This window comes from Trachinotus anak, unplaced genomic scaffold (assembly GCF_046630095.1).
Source record: "Trachinotus anak isolate AG129_WGS33_773 ecotype Australia unplaced genomic scaffold, CSIRO_AGI_Tana_v1 ptg000011l, whole genome shotgun sequence".
Classification (NCBI taxonomy): Eukaryota; Metazoa; Chordata; class Actinopteri; order Carangiformes; family Carangidae; genus Trachinotus; species Trachinotus anak.
This window is the reverse complement of record NW_027273862.1, coordinates 24,067,174-24,080,139: the sequence shown is the minus strand read 5'-3', so window position 1 is coordinate 24,080,139 and position 12,966 is coordinate 24,067,174. Positions and strand designations below refer to the sequence as shown.

General features: G+C 39.0%; 1 protein-coding gene across 2 annotated transcripts in view; it reads left to right on the top strand.

Annotated features, from left to right (window-relative positions):
* glceb (glucuronic acid epimerase b) overlaps positions 1-12,966 on the top strand; it is a 50,822-nt gene that overhangs the window by 8,870 nt on the left and 28,986 nt on the right. The window lies entirely within an intron of this gene.

Below are 12,966 nucleotides of genomic sequence, written 5' to 3'. Positions count from 1 at the left end.
ACAGGTGTGAAGTTGAGATCAGAATGAAGAGCAGCCCATGAGTACTCAGTAGTGATGAGTACGGGATCGGAGCATAAAAGTGTTGACATTGTGGCTGCTGCGATTCCACTGCAAGAGCGTCTCTTGTTACACTTGTGCATGGAAGCTGTTTGGCACTTTTTGCTCCTTTCGGTCAATGTCATGACATGTTGTAGAATTTATTGAATCAAATGAGACAAAGTAAAAGAAGATGGGTGTGTTTTATCAGACTGTTGTGAGGTGTTCAGATGCTTACATATTTGTCTGAGCTCCAACTGCAAACAGCAGGCTTTCATTTTTGGACAGTAAATTCTAGTTAAATTTCTGAAGACCCACAAGTTCACAACCCAACAAGCCCTTCATAATGGCTGCTTTTGTTAGCCTTTAGTCTGCATGTTTCTTGTTTTTCTAGTCTGCATTCTTTGTTAATTTTTGGCAGTGGGTTGAGGGGGGTGGATGAGTCCAGGCTCTCTGTGAGACACTGTTCTAAACCCTGGCCCTGTGACCCCCACAGTACAACCAGCCATGGCCTGCTTCAAAGGCAACACGCAGACAGCTTATGTCTGCATACTTTGGAGCCATAACCCTCCCCCAGGCACCCTCCTTTATACCCCTCCTCAATGCTAAGCACCAACCACCCAGCACAACAAAAGAAAGTGGCCCCAGATGCCCTAAGGCACACAGACAACAGATATGCTCCCATCCCATTATTCTCCATACTTTTTGGCTTTCATTGAGCAAGTGTTTCAGGAAAATGTGTCTAACACTGATTTTGTATTGTAGGTGTGGCCAGGATTAAGAGCTGGCAGGTCCAAACAGGCTTTCGAAGGAACTGTAACAGTCTGTGGGGAGCGAGATGCTCTGGTTGGCTGTTTCCTGATCATGTGTGGACTGCTTGTGCCTTTGCCTTCTGTGCTTTCTGTCACTGCATCAGTACCCGAACCCAAGAACCCCACTACCCTGCCCCTTCACACACTTGGGTTACCCACATGTGTAGGCCAATAATGTACTGCTGGTCCTCTCAGCCAGAATTGTCTCTTGCGGCAGTTTGACTTGCAAGTGTCTATTCAATGGCAGTGAATAGAGATGCCACTGTCTCTCAGCTTATGTTCTGTGCAACCAAAGTTAATAACGCCACTCTTGTTATACTAACAGACAGGCTCACTCCATTTTTTACTCACTACACACTGCTTGTCATTCACTTTCCAAACAACTGTTGTCCATAATGGAACTGAGGTTAAAAAACTTAACTTGGCACGAGCTACACAAACAGCATGTTTGTCTACCCTGTGCTTGGTTGTTGGTGTCTGTGCCAGTGGAGTGTGTGTGTATTGACTCTTCATTGTTTTTTCTGCTGCTTGTTATTCATTATGCATTCAGAGTAAAATTCCTGTGGTTTTTATTTTCAAAATTGGAGCGATTATGATTATTGGTTGTGCTAACTGTGCACTCTCCACCTCTGCTGTACAGATTTGAAAATACTTAATACCTCATGCATCATGATAACAAAATTACAAAGTTCTCACATTTATTTATATATTGATCTAGCGTGTATGCATATGGGATGATGTGGATTCTTGTATACTTCTCTAATAATTCAACAAGTCTGACATGACTAAATTTGTGCTTTTTTCATGTATGAAGTCATGAATTTTATGATAATTAATGAACAGTCACTGTAGTTTTACCCACAATGTGGTAAAAAGGTAAATACATCATGATCATGCTTAATAAATCATAATTCATGATGTTGTGCTTACTTTAGTTAATGCTTTAATTAATGTGTGCATGAGAACATGAATGAAAGACTTTGAACTCATGGTAATTTCTGATGATTCATGAGATATTAATGCATGAAATAAGGCATGAACTCATGCTTGAATTCATGATAATTCATACACCATTATCATAAAGTTTTACCCTTTGCATTTTTGACTGTTGGTCAGACAAAGCAAGTAGTTTGGACTCTGCCGGACAAACATTAAAAACAGGAACAGAGGAGTAAAAGTCTTCAAACAACAGTGACTCCCTCTCTGTGTATGAGCTATAAAAATACTGAACACTTGCACTTTAGAGCAGTCAGCCATGATGTCACTGCAGCTCAGGAGCTGCAAAGTGTATATTGCACTATACTATGAATTATTTGTTGTTTTTATTTTTTCCTTTGTCAAAGCAAGAGAGTATTTGGTCAGATGACTAATTTCAGCCTACTTATGCTATTGTACCTACGAATGAGTCCTTTTCATCCAGCTTGATAATTGAAGGGCTCAGTACGTGAAGCTTGTATAGTAAAATGTCCCTGGATTGCAATTTTGCATTCACTCTCATGAGAGCCATCCGCTCTCACTACCCAATGTGAATAAAGGATGTCTTTGTTAATTGTTTCAATAGCCATCTTTACAACTCGACACACTCCAATATTCCAAAACTGGGGGACTCTGACTCTCTCTCATCTTTGCTGAACAAAATTAGCCTTCCTCGACCCTGCTTTGCTATGCCTCTGTGACATTCACACTTGATTAGGCTTGCAAATGAAGTTTTCCTTCTTTTCAGGTAGGAGGCACGACCTTGGCCCCGGAGACCTGTTAAGTCTTTATAGGATTGGCTGGACATACTAAGCTAGGAAGATGTCCCAGCAGTGTTTTGCTGCAGCCAGTGTACCTGCTTCATCAGCACTTCTTTCAGCTTTTCTTCATGGCTCCACTGTAGCCTCATGTCTGGACACTTGGTCATATCTAAGTACTTAGATAAACTACCTGGGGTCATAAGAGCTTCCATTTGTCATTTGTACTAAAGCTACACTGTCTCTTAGCCTCTTCAGTTCATAGACACTGCATTCAAAAAGTATTGGGACATTATGCTAAAATCATTTCATTTCAATCGACACCCCATACCCCGTAATGTCAAAGTGAAAACAGATTTTTTTTTTCTTAAAAGGGAACACTTAAATATCTGTCAGCAGTGTGAGAGACAAAACAAGAAAGATATTCTGTTTCTTCAAACTTTCTCTCTAAATGATCATTTTTCAAGTAAATACAGCTGAAGTCATAGCACAGTCTTTGTCTTTAAGTTTAGTGATTTTGTGAACGACAAAATCGTAACAACGTTGCGGTCATAAAATCAAAATTTGACTATAGGCGGTCCAGCCATATCCTACGTTTTAACCTAGTCTTGTTAATAAAATTGCAAGAAATTCTAAAATTCAGTTTTTGCGTTGTCATTATGGGGTAGAGTCTATATTGATGGGGGAAAATGTATTTTAGGATAAGGCTGCAATATATTAAAATATGAAAACAAACAAAAAAGCTGATATTCATTGGTCTCCTACTTTGATATTGTACAGTGCCCAGTGCCATTTCTGATCACTGTGGACTCTTGTTCATGTTATTGTTTAAGAAAGTGAGCCCTATGATGTGAAGAGTCATTTGAATGAGGGTGAGGAGTTAGCTCTAATAGGCCTTTTTAACAGCACACATTTTTACTTGTCACAGTGGGAAAAGCGCAGGTGTTACTAATAACTTTAACAAGGGCTTTGTTGTATTGAAATGTCCCAGTAAGTTGTGACAGCACATGTTTTACAGGCCCCTCGAACTGAAGCAGCGATCAGCTACTGTTATTTTAATTATTTACACCTGTGCTTTTTCTCCTGCGACATATCAAAATGTCTTCTGTGAAAAAGGCCTTTTGTATTACAGGCTTTTGATGTTCACAGGTTCATCAGTTCCATGTTTGACTATTGCAGTGTTTGATTATTTGCATGTTAATAAACACTATAATAATAATGCAACTTATGGGGACACTTTTAATGAGCGGATGTTCATTTTTGAATAATCGAGTTTATATTAACCGTTGTTAAACTTTTGATTCATATGCATGAGAACACACTGTTAGTAAAAAGATGAGTGTTTTGAAAAAACTATCATGTCTGGGTAATTATGGCATTGATCTTAAATTACTGCCTGGGTTACTAATGTAGCCCAAACTAAGTATTTGACTTTTGATGTTCTATACAAAACAGCACTTATTCATCAGTTCATCAGCTGAACTTGATTTTGTTACCTCATTATTTTTAATTTGTTGAAGTGAATTCTGTTTGAATTGTTTATTAGCTATTAGTCAATTCTGACATTGTTTTAAATCACCAAAGGGGGCAGGGAATATTTTATCTCATTTTTTCGGATTATCTGGTGTCTGTAAATCTGGAGTTTATTTCTTTATCTCTCAAGCATTGTGCATTAGCTGTAGATTTGCTAATTTACTTTACCACTTTTCCCATAAGAAGGACATTGTTTGTAATTTCTGCTAATGAGCTTCTGCTCAAACTGGCAGGCCAAAGGGGATTTGAGGTGGAGTTGACAGGTCTATCTCAGGTCTATCTCAGGTCTATCTTGTTCAAATATTACCACAAAATTAGAACGGCATTTGCAACACGATACACAGCACAATAGCTCAGGGGTGTAACAGCAAGAAAGTTCAAATCTGCTGGCCTTTCTGGGTGGAGTTTGCTTCTTTTCCTCATGAGTGGGTCTCCTCTGGGTGCTTCGGTTTCCTCCGACGGTTTAAAGATGTAGGTTAGGTGAACTGAAAAGTCTACGGCTTCTAGGGTCTGTTGATGCCCTTCAGAAGAATCGAATATTCAGTGGATTATTAAAGGGCAGTTCTATTGTATGCGCGTATGTAAACTTGTAAAAACATGTAATTCTCTAATTACCAAGTCACTTTCCATCCCTGTAATCATTCTTAAAAATAATGACTTAATGTTTTGGCCAACCCCCTCCAGGAGAAGCCACGAGCACAAGTATTACGCTTATACATTTTCTGTCACATAACGCCTCTATTTGCCCACTTACACTTGTCAAGGTAGGAGACTATATGAGCTGTTCATGATTATTTATTGCTGCATGCGATTCCAGTTTTTTATTTCACATTTTTTGACATCTGCCTTGTCATTATGAACGCTGCTGAAGTCAATAAGCCCTATGAATGCTGACTACAGAACAGGGAGTGAATTTACTGTCTTATCTCCATAGCGAAGAAGCGCAGCTGAATAAACAGGCTTTGCTGTACCATCTAAGTACAGGCATGTCTCTTGCTTTACTGCCCATACCTACTGTATACCCACACCCATGCCTGAGTAGCACATTTGCCATTCAGCTCAGCTCTGACAGCAATTTGATGGGCCATGGCTATCTCAATGTCATATCCACAATCCACTTTATCCATCAACTCTAAAGGAGACTCTGTGATTGTCCAACTAAGGGAAGAGCCTTGTTTGTGTGGGATGACATATAATGGAATAATCCTGCTACCCGCCTCTCACCCAACTCACTCACTTCAATACATAAGCTGTGTTTTATTGTTGCTTTTTAGCATTTTTTTTAATGGCCCTTTTGACTCATTTGTTTTGGTTTAGCATCATTACCTGCTACAGAGACAGGTTGCTGTCTTCAGGAAGGGACTTGGAGATATTATATTATATTATATTATATTATTAAACTCTCATCATTCATAATACATCTAACTAATTGTGTTATTAACATACAGAGAGAGAGAAAGAGAGAGAGAGAGAGACAGACCTCCGTCATGGTGACCATGGAAACATTTCAGAGTTAGTGTCACATGAGCTGTTCCAGCCATCCACATTATTGTTCTGGTTAACAAACTGAATTTCAAGCTGATAGACTTGTAAACATTGTCAAAGACCTGGCATGGCCTTGTGCCATCTATAATACCTGAAGAACATTATATATCCTGAATCACAAAGTTGCATGCACACACTAGTGTAATAGCCTTAATGCCCTTAACATATTTCTGTTTGTCCACAAAAACACATAAAGGATGAAGTGAAAGGGAAGGAAGTGGCCTAAGAGCTAGGGAGAGAGGATAAAGAGATTTATCAAAGGGAAGAGAGAAAACTGAAGATTGTCAAGACATTGCCGTCCTGACTGGAGTAATAATTTGCTTGGAAAGGCCTCTTATAGGTAACCTTGCAGAATATAGCAAAGACAAGGTCGACTAGAAAGAGCCGTTTTTACATCACCTCGAGGCTTTTACCTTTCTCTCTGACCAGCTCTTCTTTCCATTGCCCGACATGTTCAGCCTCGTTGTTGGATGGCCTACAGACTCTTGACATTTCTGGCGAATTCTTTAGCTCAGTAAGACAAGGTGCTTTACATATTAAGTCTCACAACAGACTCTGTTCTTATTATCTCTACTGTGACTCTTAAGGTCTTGGCATTTTTCTCAAGTTGAAAATGGAAAGTCTGAGATATTTTAACCAAACACTAGCCACCTACTTTTTCTGTGGGTGAAAGACGTACATATAGGAAGACACATTATCAGACGAAATCTAATCTCCTTTCAAAGTGATGGTTGATTTTCTCACTGCAACAGCAGAGCTGTTATTAAATCAACACGTTTGTCTAAGAGTCACACCAAGAAATACACAGCGCACATTCACGTCTGTAAAAGATTTCCAGTGAGACTGTGTTTCTGTAATTATTCCTGCAAAGACCTCTGGCGATCTAATCATTCATTAGGAACCTGACCTTAGAATCCTCTAGAGAAAATTGAATGAAACACTTCCTTTCCCACAGAGAATCCATGGCAAGAATTTCTAATCTGCTTCCTCCCTTTGTACCTTCCTCATCCTCAAAATAAAACAGGATCTTTCCATCGTCATACCGTCATTACTGTTCCCCACCCAGCAGAGGAAAGACAGGAAACAAAGTGAATTTTGAGTCGTCCAGAATCTCAGTACATTTGGTTTTTCTCCAGCTACAGTTGCTTTCTTTCCAGCACAGAATAAAAAAGTGGTGGGTGCGCGGCGTTATAGCACAAAGCACCACGCACATGTAACTTATTAATGCTGTAAATGTGGCCTGCATTTGTATATTACTGGAGGAGAGACAACTGAGTTTGGCTTACTTGAGTGTGCCTGTTACGATCAATGACCTGAAACATTTTGGTGTCCCACTTTCCTCTTTTTTTTCTATTTCTGTCTCTTGCGCTCTCTGTCTTCTCAGTCAGAAGTCTTGACATTTTATGAGCAAGACTCTCTGATTGAGGAATAATGATATATGCATATGCAGAATTCTGAGAGCAGAAGAAGAAAACCTCTGCCACCCTCCTCTCTCAGGAGCCCTTTGTTCCCCTGTCTTTATTTTTTCATTCCGTCATATCTGCTGGAGATTGAGCGATATATACCATCAAAGCCTTTTTGAAGCTTCCCACTCTCTTCCAAAATCCTTTTGATTTCCGACAGCATGGGCTGCTTAATATTCCAAACTAGTCGGTGGCCTTTTCAGAGAACTAACAAGGTTCTGAAGATGCAAGTCTTGTCTTCGTGTGAAAGGCAGCTGGGGCACAGCCCTCTTCTTTTTCAGAGCTCACACCGAAGTGTTTGTGCTTCTAACAAGTTCAGAGCTGTTCGTCAGAAACACAGACGCTGATAAGACATGTTCTCGTGTCATTTTTCTTTCTGTACTTGGTCTGCAAGAGTGCCCATCCTCTGTTCTGTCAAAGACAAAATATGTTTTCCTTCACACTTGGTATGGTTCTTTAGGAAGGTCATGAAATATAAGTTTGTTTTGATATTTTAAATGTATTACGTTGAGTATAAACTTTATTTTAGAGAAACAGTTGGTAAAATGATCAACAGAAAATCAATTGGCAACTATTTTGAAAATTATTAAACATTTAATGAGGGAAAATTTCACACATTCAATGATTCCAGCTTCTAAAATATGCAGAGTTGCTGTCTTTCTCTGTTTTTATTATTTTTAACTGAATGTCTTTGGTTTTTGGACTGTTGGTTGGATAAAAGCAAGAAATTTCAAGATGTCACGTTGGTCTCTGCAAAATTAATTATTTTTATTTATTTTTTGCCATTTCGTAGACTAAACAATGAATTACTCATGCAGTAAATGTGCAGACCTACTCCATTATATAAAAATCAAGATTAACCTGAACACGACGTGATGACCTTCACTTCTAGGTTAGCAGCATGTAGTGTAGTGTGGCACTAGTGGATGCTACTTTGTTGGCTGCAAGTTTACAATTTCAGCTTTTTACATACGTAATGAGATACTGAATAATTCCTGTGCCTTAACAGCGTTATTGCTGGTGTGTGAGTATATTTATTTGCACAGTCTGTGGTTTATTACTAGAATCTGACGATATAGTCTTTCTATCAGCAGCTTTTGCTTACAAGCATGAAAGCAGAGTTCACTACAGAGAGCACCACAGAGGCTTGACAGGCACCAAGGGTATTTACTCAGCTTCCAAAAACTTCCAAACTCTTATTTACTTTCATCTTGGCTTCCTCTTGCAAGCTTGCCTTTGCTGCCTCCCACTCCAAGTCTTATTCTCTCATCCTGTTTTCTTCACTTTGGAGTTGGAGTGCAAAGCAGGAGTGGCTCTCAGACACACTTCACTTTTCAAGTTTCTCTGTTTTATACTGCATTTGCACACTGACTCCATCGGCCTCCCCAGAGCCTGTTTGCTTTTGTTGCCTCAGCCTTTAACTGTGTCACTCTTGACGCTGATATCACCATGATCTAATGAATTAATGCAAAAAGTAGCTTAGAGTATATGTTTCTTAAAATGGTAACTAACTTATGATGCTACAGGTGAAGTGCGGAAGTAGTTTTTAGGGAATTCTCAAATTAAGAATAGTTTCTACAAGGGAAAGAAAGCGAGCTAACAGTGGGTGAACAGCTGCACCCAATCTCGGCGTAAGTCGCTGTAACAGATCTGCATTTTTTCACAGGCACAAAAAGGGAGCAACGGAGGCTCTAAATTTATGCAAAGCACCGCTAAATAACATCAGAATTTACTGTCTATATCCCTGAATGCTTGTGACAGCCACAACGCATCTTTCACCATGTGATGCAGGCCTACTGAAACCCTCTTTGTTGGCTAAATCTAGTGTGAAAATTACCCCAATGTTTTGAGTGTTGGGAGAGGTTGGCATGGGGCCAGTGCTTTGGAAGAATATGCCTAGCATTGGTTGCTTGCTTGAACCCTCAGGTTTGTGGCTTTTAAACTGTGCTCATTAATTAAACTCTGGTAATCTCATTTGGAGGTTTATAAAGCAATGATCAGGGTGTGGCTTTTTTGTAGCAAATATCTTTATTGGCAATATTTTGTTTATGGCTAATGCATATTTCTTTGATTTAATTAGACCAGTGTTAATATAGAGGCATTGCATCATTTAATTGCAGTCTTTATTAAGAGGTACCCCAGGCTCAGATTGTCTTATTTTTATTGCTTTTGACAGGTCATTATAAAATAGTAATGAGCAAGAATTTAATTATTTTTCAAGAGTGCATTTTTTGTTTAACCTTCGGTGTAAAACATGCAAATGTGAATTAGCCTGAAAAGAGACACCTTCTTGTTTTCCTCCTAGCCAGTGACAGACTGAATCTTCTAAATTTAGCTTTTTGTCCCTGTATCTCTTTGTACACACACATAACAGAGTGGACCACACACGTTTATTGGTTTTGACTCGGCATGCAGATGTGTGCCTTCAGAAACACATCATTTGTTTTATGCAGGCAGACAGCACATGGAAAAAGAGGGGGCTATTTTATATCCTGCAACTGCTTTGGTATTGAACCCAATTTGAATTTTGACCATAAAACTGTTAAAGTTGATGAAATGTGTAATAAGAAGTTCACATTTAATCAGTTTGCTCCAACTCTGCAAGCAGAAACCTCAATTACTTGAGCTGTTCACTTTGCAGAATTCTTGGATATTGCTCTGGGCATCAGATGGTCAGTGATAGCTGGCACCATGGTGGCATCAGTGGTGCGATCATTCAATGTTTGGCCAGCCACTGACTCCCCAGAGAATATATATGTATTATGAATGCCCAACAGATGGGTCTCCATCTCTCTTTTTACCCCGTCTACAAGTCCTGATAGATGTCTGCTTGTGTCAGGATGGCAGCAAATGCAGAGCGACTAAAATAATTAATGACCTAATATCATTCTCAGTAAAGTCATCGTTAAAGAGATATCCTCAGCCTAATGTTCAAAGTGTATTCACAGGAGAGGGCCATAAAGTTGATGTTCATGATTCATATTCAAGGTGTCAGCGCCTTGCTTAAGAAAGGTCGATTGAATGGAACAGTATGTAAAGGTTATGAAAATGGTGTCAGCGCAGAGCTAAGCTTGGAGAGCTACATGCTAAGCCACCTTGAAGAGGTGCAGCAGAGGGCAGCTTGGCTTCCACTACCCTTGATTACACATCCTTAAGAGATTATTTCCATAACTCGTACTTTGCCCTGGTTCAACTTTAACTTTAGAAACAAAACTTCTTAGAAAGTTCAAATGTAAAAATGTCATCGCCCAGTCTGATGTTAGTGCAGTGTATTTTATTATATTTTCATTCAATAGCTTATACCATGACCAGGGTGCTAATTTTTGATTTGACATTGGAAAATATCAGAATTTATACCAGAAAATCTCAAAAAGTCCTTTTGGTAGTGGAAAAGTACTTTTTATTGGTGCATTTTATTTTTATTTTTTGGAAACACGCAAGGATTTTCTTTTTTGAATAAAACAAGACCTGACCAAAACATTGTCACAATAAAATAAAACTATTTAAATTTAAAATAAATAAATAAATAAATAAAAACTCACATTTTTATATTCAGTCTTTTAAACACTATTTTTAAAAGATCTGTCTATGTTCAAGGTTTCGCCACACAACATTGGTTCGCAGAGTATGTCATCAAACCCCTGCTGAGCTAAATCAGAGAGTTCCTGCTGCATTTTATCTCATTATCACTGTAGTTACTAGATGATGGTTTAAACATTCACCTCACTGATTAAATATGTGACCTTGGCTGCGGTTTGTAGTGCCACTGCTCATTTACCCTAAAGCTTAATGAGCTTAATAATACAAAGTTTTCACAATTTAATCTAATGAAAATGGAGGCATTTTTATTCAGACAAGGTAGGGTGCCTCCACTATAAAACACACAGAGAAAGCCAAATGTGTTTTATTTTCTTAGACAGAAAAGTGTGTTGATATACCACTGGAGACAACTGCCTGTGCAGTAGTCCTTTTGGTTTAACACTTGGGTGTTATTTTGTATGGCTACACATGACAGTATGTATAGATTAGTATGTTACTCTTGACCACGTAATTTTGACTTCTGGCTCGACTGAGATCCTTCTTTAAGGTGTGCAAGGTGATAACCAGATGTTCAGAGACAGGAGATACATAGAATTAAATGTAGCCAAAAAAATGCCTAGATGGCTGGAGTGGTGCAGGATAAGCTGTGGGAAGAATGAGTTAGGGTGACATTTGCTCTCGTTTTCTACTTCTCACCATCTGCCTGCAGCACACCTGCCTCAAAAAAAAAAGCGTCAATACGCCCATACAGTAGCCAGGGAATATTGATTAAGACTGCTGACATTTCTACTTCCTTTTTACTCTGGCTGGGTACAACATGTGCCACCTTACAGATGAAGGCAGGTTACACACAAACACACACGCATCCTCCCTTTGTATCATCACAGCGATATTAGGTCAGAAATAGTTAGATAAAATTGAATTTCTTTCACAAACCTCATACCGTAGGCATCGTGTGTGCAGGTTGTGGCGACAGGTTTTGAACATAAATTACTTTAAGTCGTTTTAGGAATTCTGCTTCTTTTGCCAGGCTTGGGGTACAGTAAATCTGCGAACAGACAGACAGGCTGGAAAGCTGGTCTCTCTGCATCTTCTGTAGTTACTTATGTGTACCAGACAAGCTGTTGTATGCTAATGAGGGAGTTTTAGCACTGCCATCAGCACTCTGATCTTTCACTGTTGACGCTCTCTCGATCTGTACTCACCCTGTACTTGAGAGAGAAGACACTGAAGAAAAAACACAGCAAAAATGTATCAACATTATGTTCCTGATATTGATTTGGGTTTAATTACAGTGATGACAAGAAGTGGTACTTTCATTCATTTAGCTCATCCTTAATTCGATTGCATAATTGCATATTGCATTATAATGTGACATACTGATGTTGTTTTGGACTTGTCTTATTCCTGGCCTCCTCTGTGTGTTTTCTCTTCCAGCATTGTAAAACAGCAGTGAGCCATGCAAAGACAGAAGGGAGCCCAGCTGGTTTAATTTTCAACAATATTTAATTTAAGTGCTTTGTCAATAAGCACATTTCATAAAAAGATCAATATGCTCTCTTTGATGTGGCGATTTAGCACCTTCTTTAGTTTAATAGCCTCTTTCAACGGCGGCTGGAAATACATTGGTGAGATTAATTGCAGAGTAAAGTATCCATGTCACTCTCTGCATATTTGCACTGATTGATTGGTTGTACATTAATGACTCTGCTGTCAGAAAGCCTATAAATTCATCATGGCTGCAATTACAAATATGAATTTGTTTCCTCATCTTAGTTTATAGTGCATCAGCGTCAAAGTCTATGGACCATTGATTTAAGGTTATAATTAGCCTCACTGAAAAAAAATTACAACAGTTGATTTTGTTTCCCTCAGAAAAAGTTCGTATTGAAAAGCTGCTTACCATGCAGGAGCAATCAGTCATGTTTACCTCCAGAAACATTTAGCTTGTCAAAGGATTTCATGTGAAGAATAAAGAGCCTGCTTAAACCAGGATGCACCGACTACTGAGGAATTCATTCCTCTGCCTGATTATCAGCTGATCAGCAACTGTGACTGCTGCTTTAAACCTTGCCAGATATGCGAATATTTTACTTGATTGAACTGAGCCTGTGAGTGTGTCGCCTGTCCAGCGTTTTTCCCTGACTTTCACTCAGTGCATCCTGAGATAGGCTCAACACAAATCTATCTCCATGTGACCCTGAAAAGCAGTAGGCAGGTAGTAAGACATTGCAGAGTCAGACTAGGTTTGAGGTCATTTATGGAATGAAAAGAATGAAGCACAGGTCGGGCTCTTTTACATAC